This window comes from Notamacropus eugenii, chromosome 5 (genome assembly GCF_028372415.1).
Source record: "Notamacropus eugenii isolate mMacEug1 chromosome 5, mMacEug1.pri_v2, whole genome shotgun sequence".
In the NCBI taxonomy this organism is placed as follows: Eukaryota; Metazoa; Chordata; class Mammalia; order Diprotodontia; family Macropodidae; genus Notamacropus; species Notamacropus eugenii.
This window is the reverse complement of record NC_092876.1, coordinates 75694084-75711925: the sequence shown is the minus strand read 5'-3', so window position 1 is coordinate 75711925 and position 17842 is coordinate 75694084. Positions and strand designations below refer to the sequence as shown.

Below are 17842 nucleotides of genomic sequence, written 5' to 3'. Positions count from 1 at the left end.
GTAAATGCCATAAAAATACTAGCCATTTCCTGGACAAGTCTCTTCATCTCCCCAAGTCTCAGTCTCCTCATCTGTAAAATGCAGAATTTGAACTACATGATCTCTGAGGTCCCTCTCAGATCTAAAACCCTATGATTCTTTGCTCAATCATCAGACTCTGGGGATTCTACTTTGGAGACACCTCTCACACCCTTGGGATCATAACTGGAGAGCCAGAGGGGACCTCAGCAGGGAGCTGATCTACATCCTTCACTTGAAAAATGAGGAAACTAAGAAGTAACTGTTCGACAAAAATTGCTAGGAAAACTAGATAACAGTGTGGTGGAAACTAGGCATAGACCCATGTCTGACACCGTACACAACAATGAAGTCCAAATGGATACACGATCTAGGTATAAAGACTGATACCAAGGTCAAACTGGAGGAGCAAGGAATAGTGTTTTAACAGATTTATGAAGAGGGGAAGAATTTTTGACTAAAGAAGAGATAGAAAGCATTACAAAATGCAAGATGGATAATTTTGATTACATTAAACTGAAAAGTTTTTGCACAACCAAACCCAATGCAACCAAAATTCAGAGGGAGGTAGTAAATTGGGAAAGAATTTTTACAGCTAATCTCGGGAATAAAGGCCTCATTTCTAGAATACATAGAGAACAGAGTCAAATGTACAACAGTACAAATCATTCCCCAATTGATAAATGGTCAAAGGATATGAACAGGCAATTTTCAGAGGAAGAAATTAAAGATATCTATAATCATATGAAAAAATGTTCTAAATCACTTTTGATTAGAGAGATGCAAATCAAAACAACTCTGAGGTACCACATCACACCTGTCAGATTGGCTAACATGACAGAACAGGAAAATGATAAGTTTTGGAGAGGATATGGGAGAGTTGGAACACTAGTCCATTGCTGGTGGAGCTGTGAGCTCATCCAACCACAGGGCTACAAAAATGTGCATACCCTTTGACCCAGCAATATTGCTACTACAACTGTATCTCCAAGAGATCATAAAAATGGGAAAAGGTCCCAGATGTACAAAAATATTTATAGCAGCACTCTTTGTGGTTGTCAAAGGCTGGAAATCAGGGGGATGCCCATCAATTGGGGAATGGCTGAATAAATTATGGCATATGAATGTAATGGAGTACTATTGTGCCATAAGAAATGATGAACAGGAAGACTTCAGAGAGGCCTTGAAGGACTTATATGATCTGATGCTGAGTGAAAGGAGCAGAACCAGGAGAACTTTGTGCACAGCAACAACCACAGTCTGCGAGAGTTTTTCTGGTAGACTTGGAACTTTGTAACAATGCAGGAACTTAAAAAAAAAATTTCCAATGATCTTCTAAGGCAAAATGCCTTCCACACTCAGAGAAAGAACTATGGAATTCATTCACAGAATGTAGCAGATCATTTGTATGTGTGTGTGTGTGTGTGTGTATTATGTTTTGATTTGTTATATGATTTCTTCTATTTATTTTAGTCTGTCTACGCAGCATGACTATAGAGAAAATGTATTCAGTAGGAAAGTATGTGTAGATCCTATATAGAATTGTATGACATCTTGGGGAGGGAGGGGGGTGGGGGGGGGTAAGTAGGAGGAATAAAAAAATCTAAGTTTTATGGTAGTGATTGTAGAACATTAAAAATGAAAAAGAAAGAAAGAAAGAAAAATGAGGAAATTGAGGCTCTGAGAGATTAAGTGATTTACCCAAGGTCGCAAAGATGGGGGAAAGAAGGGAAGGGACCAAGTATTTATTTAGGGCCTACTATGTTCAGGCACTGTGCTAAGTGCTTTTAAAATATTATGCCATTTCATCCTCACAATAACCCTGTAAGGTAAATGCTGTTATCACCCCCATTTTACAGTTGAGGAAACTGAGATAGACAATGGCAACGTGACTTGCCCAGGGTCACACAGCTAGTGTGGGAGGTTGGATTTGAATTCAAGTCTCCCTGACTTTGTTGTTGGGTTATTTCAGTCATGTCCAACTCGTCATGACCCCATTTGGGGTTTTCTTTGGGGTCTGCCATTTCTTTCTCTAGTTCATTTTTCAGATGAGGAAACTGAGGCAAACAGGGGTTAAGTGCCTTGCCCAGGGTCATACAGCTAGTAAGCTCTGAGGCTGGACTTGAACTCAAGTCCTCCTGATTGCAGGCTGGGTACTCTATTTACTTCACAACCTAGCTGCCTCCTTCCAGACTTTAGGCCCAGTGTTTATCCACTTTGCCACCTAACTGAGATTTGAGGTTCAGTCCTTTGTCTCTAAATTAGCTCTTTTTCTTCTACTAGCATTGCTACCTGGGACTCCCCAGACTATTGTAAAAGCCTTTTAGCAGGTCTTTCTGCCTCCTGTTTCTCTCCTCCCAAACATTCCCCTTTCCATCTTTCATGGTCATATTACTGCTATAGTAAAACTACAGTCTTCAATATCTCCTTAGCACCTTCAAAGAAAGTTCAAAACCTCCTTTTCTGGCATTCAAAGCCCTCCATAATCTGGCACTCCATTTCCACTCCAGTCTTATGTTAGACTCCTGCACACACTCTATGCTCCAGGAAAACCAGATGACTTATTTCTCATTTAACATGCCTTTGCTCTCACTATTCCCTAGGCCTGGAATCTCCTCCTTCTCCCCGTTAGTCACTAAGCCCTTTGGACTTCTCGAAAGCACGGATCATGTAATAGTGCACATTTGAGTCATCCCCCAGTAGCTGAGGCAGGAGTTCTTAAGCTGGGCATGTGAACTTTAAAAAAAAAATCTGATGACAATATTCTAATAGAATTGGTTTCCATTGTAATCCTATGTATTTCATTTTATGCATTCAAAAATATAATTCTGAGGAGGGGTCCAATGGCTTCAGACTGGTCAGAATAAATGACGAGTCCTGGGCTAGCTGGTAAGCTCCCTGTGGACAGGGACTTTACCTTATTTGCACTTTCTGTCTTCCCTGGCACCAGCCTAGGACTGTATTCACAGCAACAACTGTTTGTTTGGCAACATTTGTTGATTTTGAATTTGCCTCCCTGGAAGGGCCTCTCAATACTTCAGGACTCAATTTTCTCCCCTCCTCTCCTGGGATGAGGGGAAGGAAAGGTCATAGGAGAACTGGGAAGACCTGTTGGAAGAAAGGCGGTGATGTGAACTCAGTTCTACCTGAAACCAAGTCCACTATTTTAGCTAGGACACCCACTGAGCTGGAGAGGGTAGATTACTCACTGAACCATGGAGATGTGATCTGTAGTGATGGAGGGAGAGCCCACACCAATGAAATCACGGATACTGAGGTATTATCCTAGGGTCCCCAGAGAGCCTGCCTCTTCCTGTCTCTGTCTCTGTGTCTCTGTGTCTGTCTCCATCTGTCTCTTCCCCCCACCTTTCGCTTTCTCCTTCTTCCCTTTTTGTCTCTCTCCCTTCTTCTTCTTCTCTCTCTCTCTTCTCTCTCCTTTTCCCCTCTCCCCTTTCTCTCCACACCCCCCAACCCCAGGCTGCTGAGCTATGAGTGGCAGCTCCAGCCCCTGGGCAGGGAGTTTGGTGGGGATGTCCAGGCAGCTGAGCAATTAGTTCTCCATTCCTTACTTAACCCCTTCAGCTCCCCTCTGCCCTGGCAGCAGCCTGGTGAGGGTTGGCACAGAGATTCTGAGTCTGCCATTTTTCTGCTTGGTGTCTTTTTCAAAGAAAAGGGCATCTGTGGTAGTGTTTGCTCCCAACTCAAAGGGCCAATTGGCCACTTTACTCCTTTTCATTCATTGCTTTGCTATCTTTCCTGCCTAAAAACTGATTAGAGTCATGGGAACACAGAATCATCAACAAACCTAACCCAGATGAAGAAACTGAGGCCTGGAGAGGGAAAGGAACTCTAAAGTCAGGTTCCTTCCTCCCAGACCCAGGGCACTAACTGTCCCCGTGAAAGGGACCATTTGGGCTGCGTGTGTCTTCCATGTCAAACAGCCTGGTACAGTGGGAAGAGCACTGGGCTGGCCTGGCACAAGAAGACTTGGGTTTGAATTCTGCCTTTGCTAGACTCCGCAGTCTTGGCACATGAGTCAGCCTCTATGAGCCTCAGTTTCCTTCTCCATATAATGGAGGCCCGGATGCTTATGCTTCTCACTGAGGCAAGTGCTGGGTAACCCTAAAGTTATACAGAAATGGGAGGAAGCAACACTGTTGGTGTTGTTACTTTTAATTATTACTGACCCAGGACAATCTTTAGGATAGAGAAATCCTCCCCGTTTGACTTCTCAGCTACAACTGGAACTTTACATATAGGGTATCCCTGCCAAGTCATAGATTTAGAGCTGAAAGGTACCTTAAGGAATACCCCTATTCAACCCCCTCATCCCTTCATTTTAGGCCCAGGGAGCTTGTGACTTGCTCAAGGTGCTAAGTGACTGAGGTAGGGATTTGAACCCAGGTCTTCTAACTCCAGAAGCACTTCTCCACCCAATTCCATCGCTGGCCACTGTATTTCGCTGCCTCTTTGTTCAAGGAAGCAGGCAAGCACCAATTGATAATTTGGGAGACTTAGGGGAAAGGTCTGGGTCAGAGGGACCCCTTTCTTAGCCTTAGTTTCTTTCTCGTAAAAGGAAGGAGCTGAATCAGTCAGGGGTCAAACTCCTGGACAGCAGACTGCAAAAATACAAGAGAACTCCTCCGTATGAATCAGATTAAAATGTAACTGAGATAATAAGTAATAATAACAAAATAAATAAAAATGCAATACAACATAGGCAATGTTAATTTGTGGGGTTTTTTCTAAGCCACTAAGCAACCCAAGGGAATCTATTTCTACCACTGATCATTAGAAGACCTCACAAAGTCCTTTCCAACTCTAAATTCAAGTGGGAAAAGGCCAACTTTGGAGTCGGTGGGCTTGGATTGCAAGCCTCACTCTGGGTCTTGTCTTTTGTGTGACTGTGGCCAAGTCACCGAATTCCCCAGGCCTCAGCTTGCTCATCTATAGAGCGAAGGGCTTTAGGGGATTAGATGATCTCTGGAGTCCCTTTCTGCTCTTAATCCTATAAACTGGAGCCCCACCTGCATCCCCACGGCTTGGGGCCTAGTCAGCAGGCCACTGTACTGGCAGAACCTTGGGGAGCAGTGGCCTGAGGGCTCCAGCTCATCAGCAGGGAGGAGTCACCCACAATGATCCCAGGTTACCCCTGCCATGACCCTCTGCCCACAGAGCAGAAAGAGCCACACACCCTGTCCTGCTGGAGCACCTAAAGAGGACAGCAAAGGGAAATCAAGGGGAAACACCAACAACCCACTGGGTTGACCTTGGGGAGTAATATTGACCCATAGAGAAAGAATTTCTGGTACATTTTAAACCAAGGGAACAGACCATAGGATTTAGAGAAGGAAAGAATGTTAGAACTCATCTAGACCAATCCCTTTGTTTTACAGAGAAAGAAATTGAAGCCTGGAAGATTGAGTGACTTATGTATAGGCACATAGTAAGTCATGAAACTGAGGGTCCAATTTGGGACGTCTGAGTTCAAAGCTAAGCAATTTTTCCACTGTTCCAAACTTGGGCAGAGACTTCTAAGTTCTCTGATTCCCATGTACCGCATTGGCATTAGCGTTGGCACTGGACACTTCTTTCCCCTCAGATCTCACTCTCTGTACTGGACTCATGCCCTTAAAATGCAATACTGGGGAATAGAGTTTTCTGTTTTTATGTTCTAGGCTACATGAGGCCAGGGACTATATTATTTTCCTTTAGGACTGATGAGAGTTCACTTCACATGGCATATGCTGAGTCAGGAAGATATGTGTTCAAATCCTGCCTTTGACACTTAGTGACTGTGTGACCTTGGGCAAGTCACTTCCCTGCCTCAGTTTCTGACAAGATGATCACAGGATAAATTTTTTTAAGAGCTGGAAGAGACCATAGAAATCACCTAGGCCAACCTCTTCATTTTACAGATGGGGAAACTGAGGCCCAGAAAAGGAACATGACCTGCCCAAGGTCGCCTAGGTGGTAAGTAGCAAAGTCAGCATTCACATTCAGGTTTTGACTCCAAATCCAGAGACTGCGAGCACTAGAAATAGAGTAAGGAGAGTTGGGTTCAGTGCCTTTCCCTGATATGTATTAACTTTGTTACCATGGGTGAGTCAAGTCATATGATCTCTTTGTATTTCAATTTCCTCCTTTATATAAAGTATTATAATAATAATGGCTGTAGTAACTACCCCAGCAGTTGTCATAAGACTAAAATGAGATACACTCCATGGGGTACTTTGTGAACCTCAATGCACTAGAGAAATACCAGCTGCGATCATTTACGCTTTGTGTTTGGTGGCATGGAGAGAAGAGGGCAGGGGAACTTAGAGTAACAGCAGAGTGGGAGAGGTGGACAGAGAAGGGAACGCTGGACCAGACAACTGGAGTTTTGTGAATTCCAGTCAGCGAAGGGGCCGAGGGGGCCGCTCCCTCCTGATGTGGTTAGGAGTGGTGACCTGGCTTGGAATGCTCTTAGATCCAACGGAGTCAGGGCAAGAGAAGGTCATGTGGGAGGGAGGGCCTCCTCAGCACCAGGAAATCAGATGGAAACTTTGGAGAGGCTGCATGGGATACCAGAAAGATCATTAATAATAGTAGCTAACATTTGTACTATGTGCCATGCACTGTGCTGAACACTTTGCAATTACTATCTCATTGGATCTTCACTGGGGAAACAGATCAAACAAAGCTTAAGTGGTTCGTTTGCCTTGAGATCACACAGTTAGTAAGTGTCTAAGGCCAGATTAAAACTCAAGTCTTCCTAAATCCAGAGCCAGTGCTCTATGCATTTCATCCCATAGCTGACTCTGGATCTGAGAGCAGAAGTCCTGGGGTCAAATCTCCACTCTTCTACTTAGTCCCTTAGGTAAGTCTGAATTTCTCTGGGCCTCAGTTTTCTCCTCTGTAAAATGAGAGGATTGAGCTAGCTGATCTCTAAAGTCTCTTCCAATCAGTCATGTGGCAAGAGCCAGGTCAAACTGGCTCCTGAGAGAGGTTATTAAATTTTCAGGGAGAACACTTATACCTCAGGAATGAGTAATCTCTATAAATCAAGGTTTGATAAAATTTTTGATGGTCTATACTTAAGAGTGGTAGAATAAAAGTCAATAATGCACATTAAATTTTAAAATGGATCTGTACATTCTCTTCCCCCCTAAGAGTTGGTTGTTAAACATTTACCATCATACCAAATGGGTCTGTTCATTTTCTTCCCCCAGAGAGCTGGTTGTTAAACAGTTACCAGTACACCACTGTTTTCAGGGCTAATGTTTATGTTTCCATGGACTAATCCAAGTTTACAGTTGGAAGGGACTACAGAGATCACCTAGCCCAGTCATCTCATTGAACATAAGGGGAAACTGAGGCTCTTAGAAGAGAGAGGGGAGGGGCAGTTTCTACTCTGCCACTTATATTGCCCGCTTGTTTGTTTGTTCTTCTTTGACCAATATTTCCTGAATATCACCTTCTGTGCAAAGTATATCTCTAGAATGGCCATTTTTCAACCTCAAACAGGTCCCTAATATCTGCACAATTTTTTTAGACATGGAGACCAAAGCCGAAGAAAGCCCTGTTTTTTCCAGGTTGATTTGAGGGGCTCAAGTAGCAGTTTAAGAATGGAAGTCCCCAGAAATTTCTCATTAGAGCTTCAGGCAAATTCCTTAATCTTTTCTCTTCCACATGAGGAAGAGCCCAAGATCACCAAGCAGCCCTAACTGCCAGTCTTTGGAAAAGAGAGAGAAGGAAAGAGGATCCTTCTAGCTGCTCACTGGGATGGGCTTTATAATCACAAAATTCCTTATATATATTATCTGAGGAGCTGAGCCTCATCACAACCCAGTAAAGTAGGTTCTATAGGGATCACTGACTCCATTTTAAAGATAAGTAAACCGTGGCTGAAGAAGATTGAGGACCTTACTAAGAGTAAGCCTTTACTTAATATTTACTGAACCAAATGCTTGTTGAATTAAGTGACTTGCCCACAGCTAGAATGGCAGAGCTAGAAGGGACCTAGAAGATCATTTAGTCTGACCCCCTCATTTTTCAGAGGAGGAAACTGAGGCACAAAGAAGGGAAACATGCCTTGTCCAAGAAAGGTCACAGAGAGGCAAGAGCTGGCCTTGGACTGAGGTCTTCTATTGTCATGTCCAGCACTACTGCCTATGCTAATGGAATATAAGTTCTCTGAGGGCGAGGCTGGTTTCATTTTTGACTTTATATCCCCAGTCTAGCACAGTGCCAGGCACAGAGCAGGCACATCAGAAACACCCATTGATTGGCTGACTGATTTACACTCCATCATTCTTTCTGAGCCTTACTCAAAATTCAAGTATTCTTATCTTTATGTAATCTCTCATCAACTTAGTAGCTCCTCCATCAGTGTGGATCACTGCCCATCCATGCCTGCTCATTCTAGGTGATTCCCATGTTCTGCCATAAATTCCCTATGGCAGAGGAGGGAGAGTATGGTAAAAGACAGACAATGTAGGATACTGGAGTACTGAATAAAGATTCAAATCTCAGCTCTCATAGTCATGATCCATCAGATTTTGGAGCTAGTAGACCCTGAGATCTTTTTTCAGGGGTGAAGATAAGAGGTTTCTTACTTGTTAATAGTTTAAGAGATATTTAGTGGAGACTGATGCTTTGGTTGGGTTGTAACCTGTGAACCCCCTGAGCTTGAACCTTGAGCTAATGACAAGCTAGCCTGTAGTCTGCCCAGTGCCCAAATCACAAGATCGTAAACATACAAGCTGGAATTACAATATGCGTCCAGTACTCCAACAGTCCATGCTATCTACCTGGTAAAAACACGCTAAGATCCCAAGAAGCTTTGAAACTCTGTGCTGGATGAGGGGTCTGTGAATTCATGGGTGTGATGGAGAGGGGGAATGAGAGCCAGCATTTTTACACTGCTTTAACATTTGCCAAGTGTTTTTTACACATACCAGGGCAGCTGGTGCAGTGGATAAATCAAAAGGCCTGGAGTCAGAAAGACTCATCTTCCTGAGTTCAGATCCTGCCTTCAGATACTTACTAGCTGCGTGATCCTGGACAAGTCACTTGACCCTGTTTGCCTCAGTTTCCTCATCTGTGAGAAGAACTGGAGAAGGAAATACCAAAGCACTCCGGGATCTTTGCCAAGAAAACTCCAAATGGGGTCACAAAGTCAGACACAACTGAAAAAGACTTAATGACTTAAACATATTAACTCATTAAACCTCACAATAACCCTATAAAGTAGGGCATTATCATAATTTTTAGAGATAAGGAAACTGAGGCAGATAGACATTAAATGGCTTGTCCAAGGTCATACAACTAGTATCTGAGGCAGGATTTTAACTCAGGTTTTGTTCTGTTTTTTAACTTGAGCACTAATCTTTTGGAGTCCTACTCTACCAAGGGTTTACTTGCTCCCCTCTATAGATATGTTTGGGGGGGGGGCAGTCTGGGGTGTCTTGCAGTCCCTCCAGGGACTGGAAAAAATGTCTAGATCCAGTTGCAGCATTGACCCCTCCCTGCCCCACCACGGATGAGCAGTGAGCTGTAAAGCAGACAGAAGGTCACATGCCAAAGGACACAGTTTTCTACAAAGCCCATTTTGTTTGGTGGCTTTGTCTTTTGATTGCCAGGCTCTGCAAACTGGTACCTTCTCTTCATAGGAAGTTTCCAGTGCATCATGTCAAGACAATTATAGTCCCACCCATGGCCACACTTCAAGAGGCAGACCTTCGAGGTAGCCAAAAAAAAAAAAAAGTGAGGAGAGATCCTACCCTAAGGGGCAACGGAATTGCCACTGGATCAGAGCCATCATCCCTCCAGGTCAATACTCAGATGCTCACAAGAGTCCAAAAGATGCTTTCAGCTGAGGTAAGGGGGTGGGTAGGGCTGGAGAATCAGCAAATCACACAGGTCAGAGGGCATCTTGACCAGACTGTGCCAACCAAGAGTCCCTTCCATAACAGCTCTGACAAGATACCATCCACTCAACCATAGGAATCAATCAATCAATTACTAAAGTCCTACTATGTGCCAGGCACTGGGGATTCAAGTGTGAAGAATTAAACCATCCTGGCAAGGAGTTGACATTCCAATGGGGAAGCCAAGTGTGTATAAAAATATACAGAGCACAAACATAAAGTAAATAAATGCTTTTATTTTTGTGAATGAAAAGCCACGAAAGGGAAACTCAACTTTGAGTAATTTGCAAAATCAATATTGGTCCCAGAAAATGGAAAGTGAAACAGCCTGGGGTGGAGGGGCAGGGCACCACAAGGGCAGAAGAGGGCATCACTGGCAGAGGCGGCACTGTCCACTTTGTACTTGATGACTTTTCCTTGTTACAAGGGAAGGGAGGGGGAGAATAGTGACAGTATATTCAGAAATGAATGCAGTGTAGGAAACAAAATAAAACACTAAAAAATCAACAAACACGTGATCTCTGGGACTGCTTAAGCCCATCCTGGGAAGAGGCGATCCCACCTCAGGAGGGAGCCCATGCCCCCTTAGGGAAGCTCACATCATCAGGAAGCATTTCTTCTCCTCCCTCCTAAATTGGGATCTCAAGCCCCTTACCCTTTCTGGGGGACCCTGTTCTGCCCTCTAGGACCAAACTGAGCCCTCTCTCCAGCCCTCTTCCCAATGTTACCCAGATCCCCTACGTCTCCTTTTTTCCAGGCTAAGTAGACTCATGGAAATGATGAAAATGCATTTGAACAGACTTGGGGGACAGTGAAGGATAGAAGGGCCTGGTGTGCTACGGTCCAGGGGATCACGACTGAACAGCGACAACAACAACAAAAAACCAAACCAGCTTTGGTTCCCCATCTGATTCTTCTACAAAAAAGTCTCCTCACCTTCCGGGCTGATGATGACAACGACAGAGATGACAGTAATTGACATTCACATGCACTTTCAGACTTGAAAAGCACTTTACTGAGGACAGGATTTGAGCCTGACAACACCGTCGGCGAGATAAGTGCTATTATTTGTATTCCTGTCTCCACTTTACAGATAAGGAAAGCAAGGTCCAAGCAGGAGAAGTGAATTGCTTGGGGTCACACGGGTAGCCACATAAGTGGCGTAGCTGGGATCCAAATGGAGTTTTTTTGTACCAAATCCAACACTCAGCACTGGGGTAGGGCAGAATAGGTATGTATTAAGTACCTACTATGTGTATATATATATATATATATATATATATAATCTTATTTGATCTTCATGAAAATCCTGGGAGATAGGTAGGTATGTACCATTTTTAATGCCATTTTATAAATGGGGAAACTGAGGCAAACAGGGGTTAAGTGACTTGGCCAGGATCACACCACTAGTAAGTGTCTGAGGCTGAGTCAGATCTTCCTGACCACAGGCCTGGAACTCTATCTGCTGTGCCATCCAGTTGCCCATATACATGGTAGACTTTAGCAGCAACAAACTTGCTCCAACCTCCTCCACAATTTAACCTTTGAGCTCAGACCATACCTGCCAATGGCCCATTTCTGCACCATTTTTAAAGTCCCAAATTCTGTTCCCTTCCCTCCTTGCCTAAGCCTGCCTTGTTTGAGATTCTGAACCCCAGGGCCCCCAGTTAGGGTATCCTTATGTTCTTCCATGGATGCTCATTCCCAGGCAAGGAATTAAGACCACTACTAGCAACTATATTTTCTTTAAAGCTAGTTAACGACATCATAAAAATATTTGTGGGAAACTACAAGGTGGGAATATTTCTCCAGGGCTCCCCACCAAAATCTCTGTGGCCTCCTCCCCTATTAAATCTTCATTCTATTTCCTTTTCTTTAAATTCACTTCAGTTCAGCCTACCCCGCCCCGTGTCTGACCTTCTGAGCCTACTTAAAGGAAGCAAACCAACCAGTCTTAAAAACTTTTGCTACTGGAAAGATCAAAGTCAGGGGGAGAAGCCTGCTGGCTTGAGTATCAATCTGTTAGCCAGTCAGCAACAAGTGTTTATGAATCCCTTTCAAGTGCTAGTGATACAAAAAAAGGCAGAAAAAACTGGTAACTATTCTCAAGGGACTCACATACTAATTAGGGGGAAATATGCAAATAGCTAGCTATGTCCAAGATCCAGAAAGAGAAGGGCTCATTAATGTCCCACCATTACCCTGCATATTCTTTGTGGATATTGGATATTTATCCATGTATATGTTAAGAGAGTCAGTGTGGCCTAGTGGAGAGAGAACTGGCCTTGGAGATGCCTCTGATACATACTGACTGTGTGACCTTAGCTAAGTCATTGAACTTTTCAGGAGGCATTCCCTCTATCAGTAAAATTGTCCAGTCCCTCTTCCTTGGGATGTGTTGTTTTTTCTTTGTAGATAGTAAGCCCTTCTGGAACTGTGAGTGTTTCATGTTTTTGTATTTATATTCCCAGTATCTGGGGTACACAGTAGGTGCTTAATAAGTGTTTGAGTTGAGCTGATTCTCAACTCCACTAGGGGATCTTGCACAGTTGTCTGCTCCTCCACCCAGCACTCCTGGCTAGATATACTCCAGTGTTTTCAGAATAAAAAGAAGGCAATTCTTACCTGGGAGCCAAAAAGGCTTTCCTTTTTCCCAGACCCCTTTCTGCTGGGATGCCAGCATAAGTTATGGTGTCTACACTTCTTCATAAACTGTGTTCATTTACTTTCATTTACAGTGTCTACCTCCCAGAATAATCCTGATTTCCTCATCCTTGGAGGTCTGCAGGCAGTCCGATGGACAATTGTCCAGGAGGCTGCCATCAGACATCCTCTGATATCCCTTTCTAGCTTTCAGATTCCATCACTCTGTGAAGTAGGTAGAAGTGGAAGAGAATTTGGCAGAAAAACTTCCTAGCAATCTGAACTGTCTCCAAAGGGAATAAATGGCCAAAGGTAATAGTAAGTCCCCCATCACTGAAGGTGTTCAAGAAGAGGATGGATGACAGCTTGTTAGGGATGTGAAAGGATTCCTATTCAAGTATAACTTGAAGGAGATCAGAGTTTCTTAGCTTTTTTTGGTCATGAAGCCTCTCTCTTTGGCAGTCTGGTGAAGTTCACGGACTTCAGGATAATGTTTTTAGATGAATAAAACAAAATATATAGGATTACAAAAGAAACCAATTCTATTGAAATGTAGTTAATCATCTAAAAATAGTTAGAATAATTTTGCAAACAAGTCCAGAGACCCAAGATTAAAACCCCCTGGGTGATGTTCCCTGTCCTCCATTTCTGAGAGTCAGTGACTCAGAGACAAGGGCCCAAATCAGTGGATGAGACTTATATACCAAGCTTTTCCTTTCCTCGGGATCTGTCTGGGCCCTGAGAGAGCCTTTGCTGGCTCTATCTACCTGCTTTAGCCCAACAGGCAGAGCCAGGGATGGCCAAGAACCAGTACCCTCAGGACAGGACAGGGAGGACAAGGTTAGCAGAGAGGCTCCAGCAGCTGAACTCAGACAGAGGAAGGTGCAGAGACATTTTTAAAATCAAACATTTACTAAGCTCCTGCTATGGGCCAGACTCTATCCTGGATGCTTATGGATATAAAGACAATAGAGAGAGTTTACATTTGATCAGGGAAGACAAAATACATACAAAGTAAATCTTGGTGAATGGGACCAGATAAAGGCAGAAGTAGTAGTAGGTGGTGGTGACTGGATTATGGGCTGTCTGGTTTCCCTATGTAGAGTCTCTCTTCAATCCAATCTATCCTCCAGTCTCTTACCAAAGTGATCTTCCTAAAGCTTAGAAGGGACAATGAAGTCACTGCCTGTACCATCACTACCAGCACCACCAAAATTCAATAAATAAAGCCAATGACTCCTTATGAAGTCCCTTCCCACATATCTAGTCATCTTATACTCCCCTCCACGTACACTGAAGTCCATTGATATCGACCTCCTTGCTGTTCTCAGCATTCACTTGGCTGCCCCCTACCCCTACTTTGCCTCCATGGACTGTTCTTTAGTCTCACATCTGGCTCCTAGACTCCCCAGCTTCCATCAGGTCCCAACTCCAACCTTATCTTTTATAGGAAACCTCTCCCTCTCCCCCTTAATTCTGGTGTTTTTCACTCTTTTAACAATGGAAAATTTATCTTTTGGAGAGTTTCTCTGACCAGAGCTGTTTGTATGTTGTCCCCCATTACACTGGGAGCTCCGTAACTTTTTTTTTTAATTCCTAGCATTTGGCACAAAGCCTGACACATAGTAGGCTCTTAAGTACTCACTGACTACTTCAGCTGAATTTTGAAGGAAGTCAGGGATTCTAGGAGATAGAGGTGATGAGGGATGGCCTTCCAGGCATGGGGGAACAGACTGCAAAGATAGAGAGATGGGAGATGAAGCTTTGGGTATGAGGATTAACAGCAGGAGGTCCAGTTGGACTGGAACAGAGAATATGAAAAGAGAAGAAATGTGGAAATTAGCCTGGAAAGATCAGCCAGAGGCAGACCAGGAAGGAGATGAAGGTCAATTGTAATCACAGCAAGCCTGTGAGCCTGTCAGGGAAGGAATGAAGGAAAGAAAAAAAGCATTTATGAAGCCCCAACCTATGACACTCCAGGCCGTGTGCTAAGCAGTTTTACAATTATTCCCTCTGATCCTCAGGACAAGCCTGGGAGGTCGGTGCTATTATCCCCTGAGGCAAACAAAAGTGAAGTGATTTGCCCACTGTCAAATAGCTAGTAAGTGTCAGAAGTTACATTTGAACTCAATCTTCCTGACTCCAGGCCCAGCTTTCTATAAACTACTCTACCTAGCTGCATGAACCTTTTAATCATCAATCCCATTTCACAGATGAAGAAGTTGAGAGAGAGGAAATGACTTGGCCTAGAATCATGTGGTTAAGGAGAGACAGGGAATGTTTAGAATTGAGGTTGCTAAGACTTACGATCCAGTCTTTTGCTGTACAGTAGGGTCTCCCAATGTTCGGTCCTCAGTAACCTTGGACTGTGGTTTTCTAGAAGGAAAACAAGATATATTTTTTCCTCTCTTACTGGCTCGACTTGAGATCTTTATTTAACAGCCTCATTCCCTCCTCTGTCTAGTTTCTGCATTTATAAAAGAAAATGGTGTTGATCTGCATTGAAATCAAACCCTCCTAGAGAAAGGGAATGGAAGGAGGAGGTAAGAGAATCACAGAATTTAGAATGAGAAGAGGCATTAAATGCCAGAGTCCAATCTTCTCCTCACTCTGTGGAGAAAGAAACTGATGGGGGAGGGTCAAACCAACTGTGGACACCACAATCGTCTGGACACTGGACTGGTGACCTAATACTCAGTTATGTGCTAAACCTAGTGTTTCATAGAAAATGTAAGTGCTCGGGGGCAAACACGGTCTCATTTTTTGTCATTGTATTGCCAACACCAAGCACAGAGCCTTATAAATCTTGGACACTTTATAAAAATGGGCACTATATGCCTATTTAGATAAAACAAATGAAATCAAATGTTCTGAAACGGTAACAATTGAGCTTGACCCCCAGTAAGGGATATGAGAATGTACTTCTTTTCCTCTGCAAAAATGAGGGGCTAAAAGTATTGAAAACTACATATAATGATTCATATATTGTTTAGTTTTACCAAAGTGTTTTTTTAAAATTCTTTGTTGTAAGGGATGGCTGTCTAAGGAGAAGGGACGATGTCAGCGATGCAAAATGAAAAGATAGGGATAAAATTTTTCTTAATGGTTACTGAGTTGAATGGGATCGTGATTCCAATCCTACTGCTAAACCTTTGTTTCACTACCTTCAGCTGGGAAGGTTTCCACTTGTCTCATATGCTGTAAAAAGTGCATTGAGTGACTTACAGAAAGCACCCAGGGACCCCAAACTAGTTATATTTCTGGTATGCCCAGAAGCCCAGGGCCTTTTTTGTTCCCCCAATGAGAGTATCGACTCAGGGCTACTACCCTAAAAGGGGCCTAAGTCACAGGATCAAAACTTCAGGACAGAAAAGGAACTCAGATTTAGTCCCGACCCTCCTTTTACAGAGGAGGAAATTGAGGCCTATAGAAGTGACTGTTAAGGTTACACAAGGTGACCTGGAATTTGAATTTAAATCTTGTGATTCAGTCCATCAGTCTATTAATCAATGAGCATGTATTCGGCTCTTATTCTAGGCCAGGATTCCCAAGTTCAATATACCTTCCACAACACCCCAGGGATACGACTTCCAGCTGAGTGTCTATGTGTACATATGTTGGGGAGAAGGAATAAGGCCCTGAAGGCCCCAATCTAAAAGCCAGTCATGGGGAGTGTTAGACATTCACCAAGAGGCATCATTATCCACTTTGAATAGCTTTTCTGACCTAATCTATTCTTCAGTATGCAAACAATTGAGGGGGGCATTCAGATCCAGCACTCAGATTTCATTTCCCTGACCACCTTCTAGATTTGATATCTGTGATTATAACTAAGGTCTCTGGATTTTAGTGCCAGTCTCCAGAATGGGAAGCGGAGGCCTGAATAATTGTCCAAGGTTGTATAGCTTATAAGCATCAGAATTTGAACCTGAGACACTGGATTCCCAATCCAGTATATTTTCTGGGCAACTGGGCTGCCTCCCGGATAAGAACTGTAGGAGGTTTTAAGGTTTGATCTATGAATTTCCTTGACCCTGACAGTGTAGTGGGACTATCCTAGCCTTACTTCCTCTGGGCTGGTAAAGTCTCTTACTTCCCGGGCTAGTCACTTTTTAGTCACTGGATAATTCCAGACCCATTATGGAAATAATCACTGGCATTGTTCCATGTTATAGTAGCAGGACGGAGATTCCTAACCTTTGTCAGGTAAATTTCCTTTTCCGACAGTACTCCCATCTGTCTCCTCCTTTCTCCTTAGACAACAACAGTATGAGATTAGTGCTTCATCACTTTTTGTCTGAACCACTGCCAGCTCTCCCTGCTTCCAGTTTCTTCCCTCTCTCACCCATTGTTCATAAGCAGCCTGGGAAATCTTCCTAACACAGGATTTTTAAAATTTTTTAATTATTTAAAAATTTTTTTAAATGACAGACATCTGAGCCTGTCACCCCTTCACTGGCTCCTCTATCGCCCAGCTAAACTAACTCCTTATCCTGTCATTCAAGGCCGTCTGACAACTCTCCAAACTCCATTTCTAACACTACTATTCACTACTTTGTCTTTTACACACTCCCTGAAATTGTGCCATCTTTCCTCCACATCTAGTTTGGGCATCCCCCAGATCTACTCTACCTTTCTAGGTTTAAACCGAAGCTAGGTCCACAAAACCCTCCTTAATCTCTCCAGGGGACTGAGATCTCTTCCTCCACAAATTCCTTACTTAGATAACTTTGTCCACTCTTCTCTTTGGCATTAGTCTAATTTGAATCCCCTGGCCTGGGGCACCTAGGAAGCACTTAATAAATGTTTATAATCCAAGGGTCACAGTCATTTACAATTATTCATGTCCATATTCAAATATATAAACTCCCTGAGGGCAGAGCTAGTGACAACATCCAGCTTTACATCCCCAGAGGGAATCCCAGGCCAGACTTTCCAGATGCGGATGGAATTGAACTCTAGAATATCCATCCAGAGGTGAGGTTTCCAAACTGGAGCTTGCACCTAGCAAGTCCAGCTTCCCCAGAACAGCTCCGCTGACAGCTCCTGCTTTTATTAATTGCTTGCTGTGTTGACATCTGGCTCTTTCCACTCAATTTTCCTTTTCATGCCGTTTGCTTCCCAGCAGGGTCACCCTTTGAAACTCAAATTCTAGTGCTCTACTCCAGAGACAATTTAGCAGGGCTTGGCTCAGTCTGCTCATTTGTAGTAGCCTTGGCTAAGGTAGGAGCTACCCTTCCCAGAGGAGAGTAAGTTAAGTATGCATC

At 43.5% G+C, this 17842-nt stretch overlaps 1 protein-coding gene across 10 annotated transcripts in view; it reads right to left on the bottom strand.

Annotated features, from left to right (window-relative positions):
- The window catches only part of HIVEP3 (HIVEP zinc finger 3), a 656876-nt gene that overhangs the window by 126677 nt on the left and 512357 nt on the right, over nucleotides 1-17842 (bottom strand). For 6 of the 10 annotated variants that reach the window (XM_072609753.1, XM_072609756.1, XM_072609752.1 and 3 more), the window contains one exon: nucleotides 14883-14951. The exons of the other annotated variants lie outside the window; for them this stretch is intronic. The gene's annotated coding sequence lies outside the window, so the exon portion shown is untranslated. The remainder of the gene's footprint in view (nucleotides 1-14882; nucleotides 14952-17842) is intronic. 10 annotated transcript variants of the gene reach the window in all.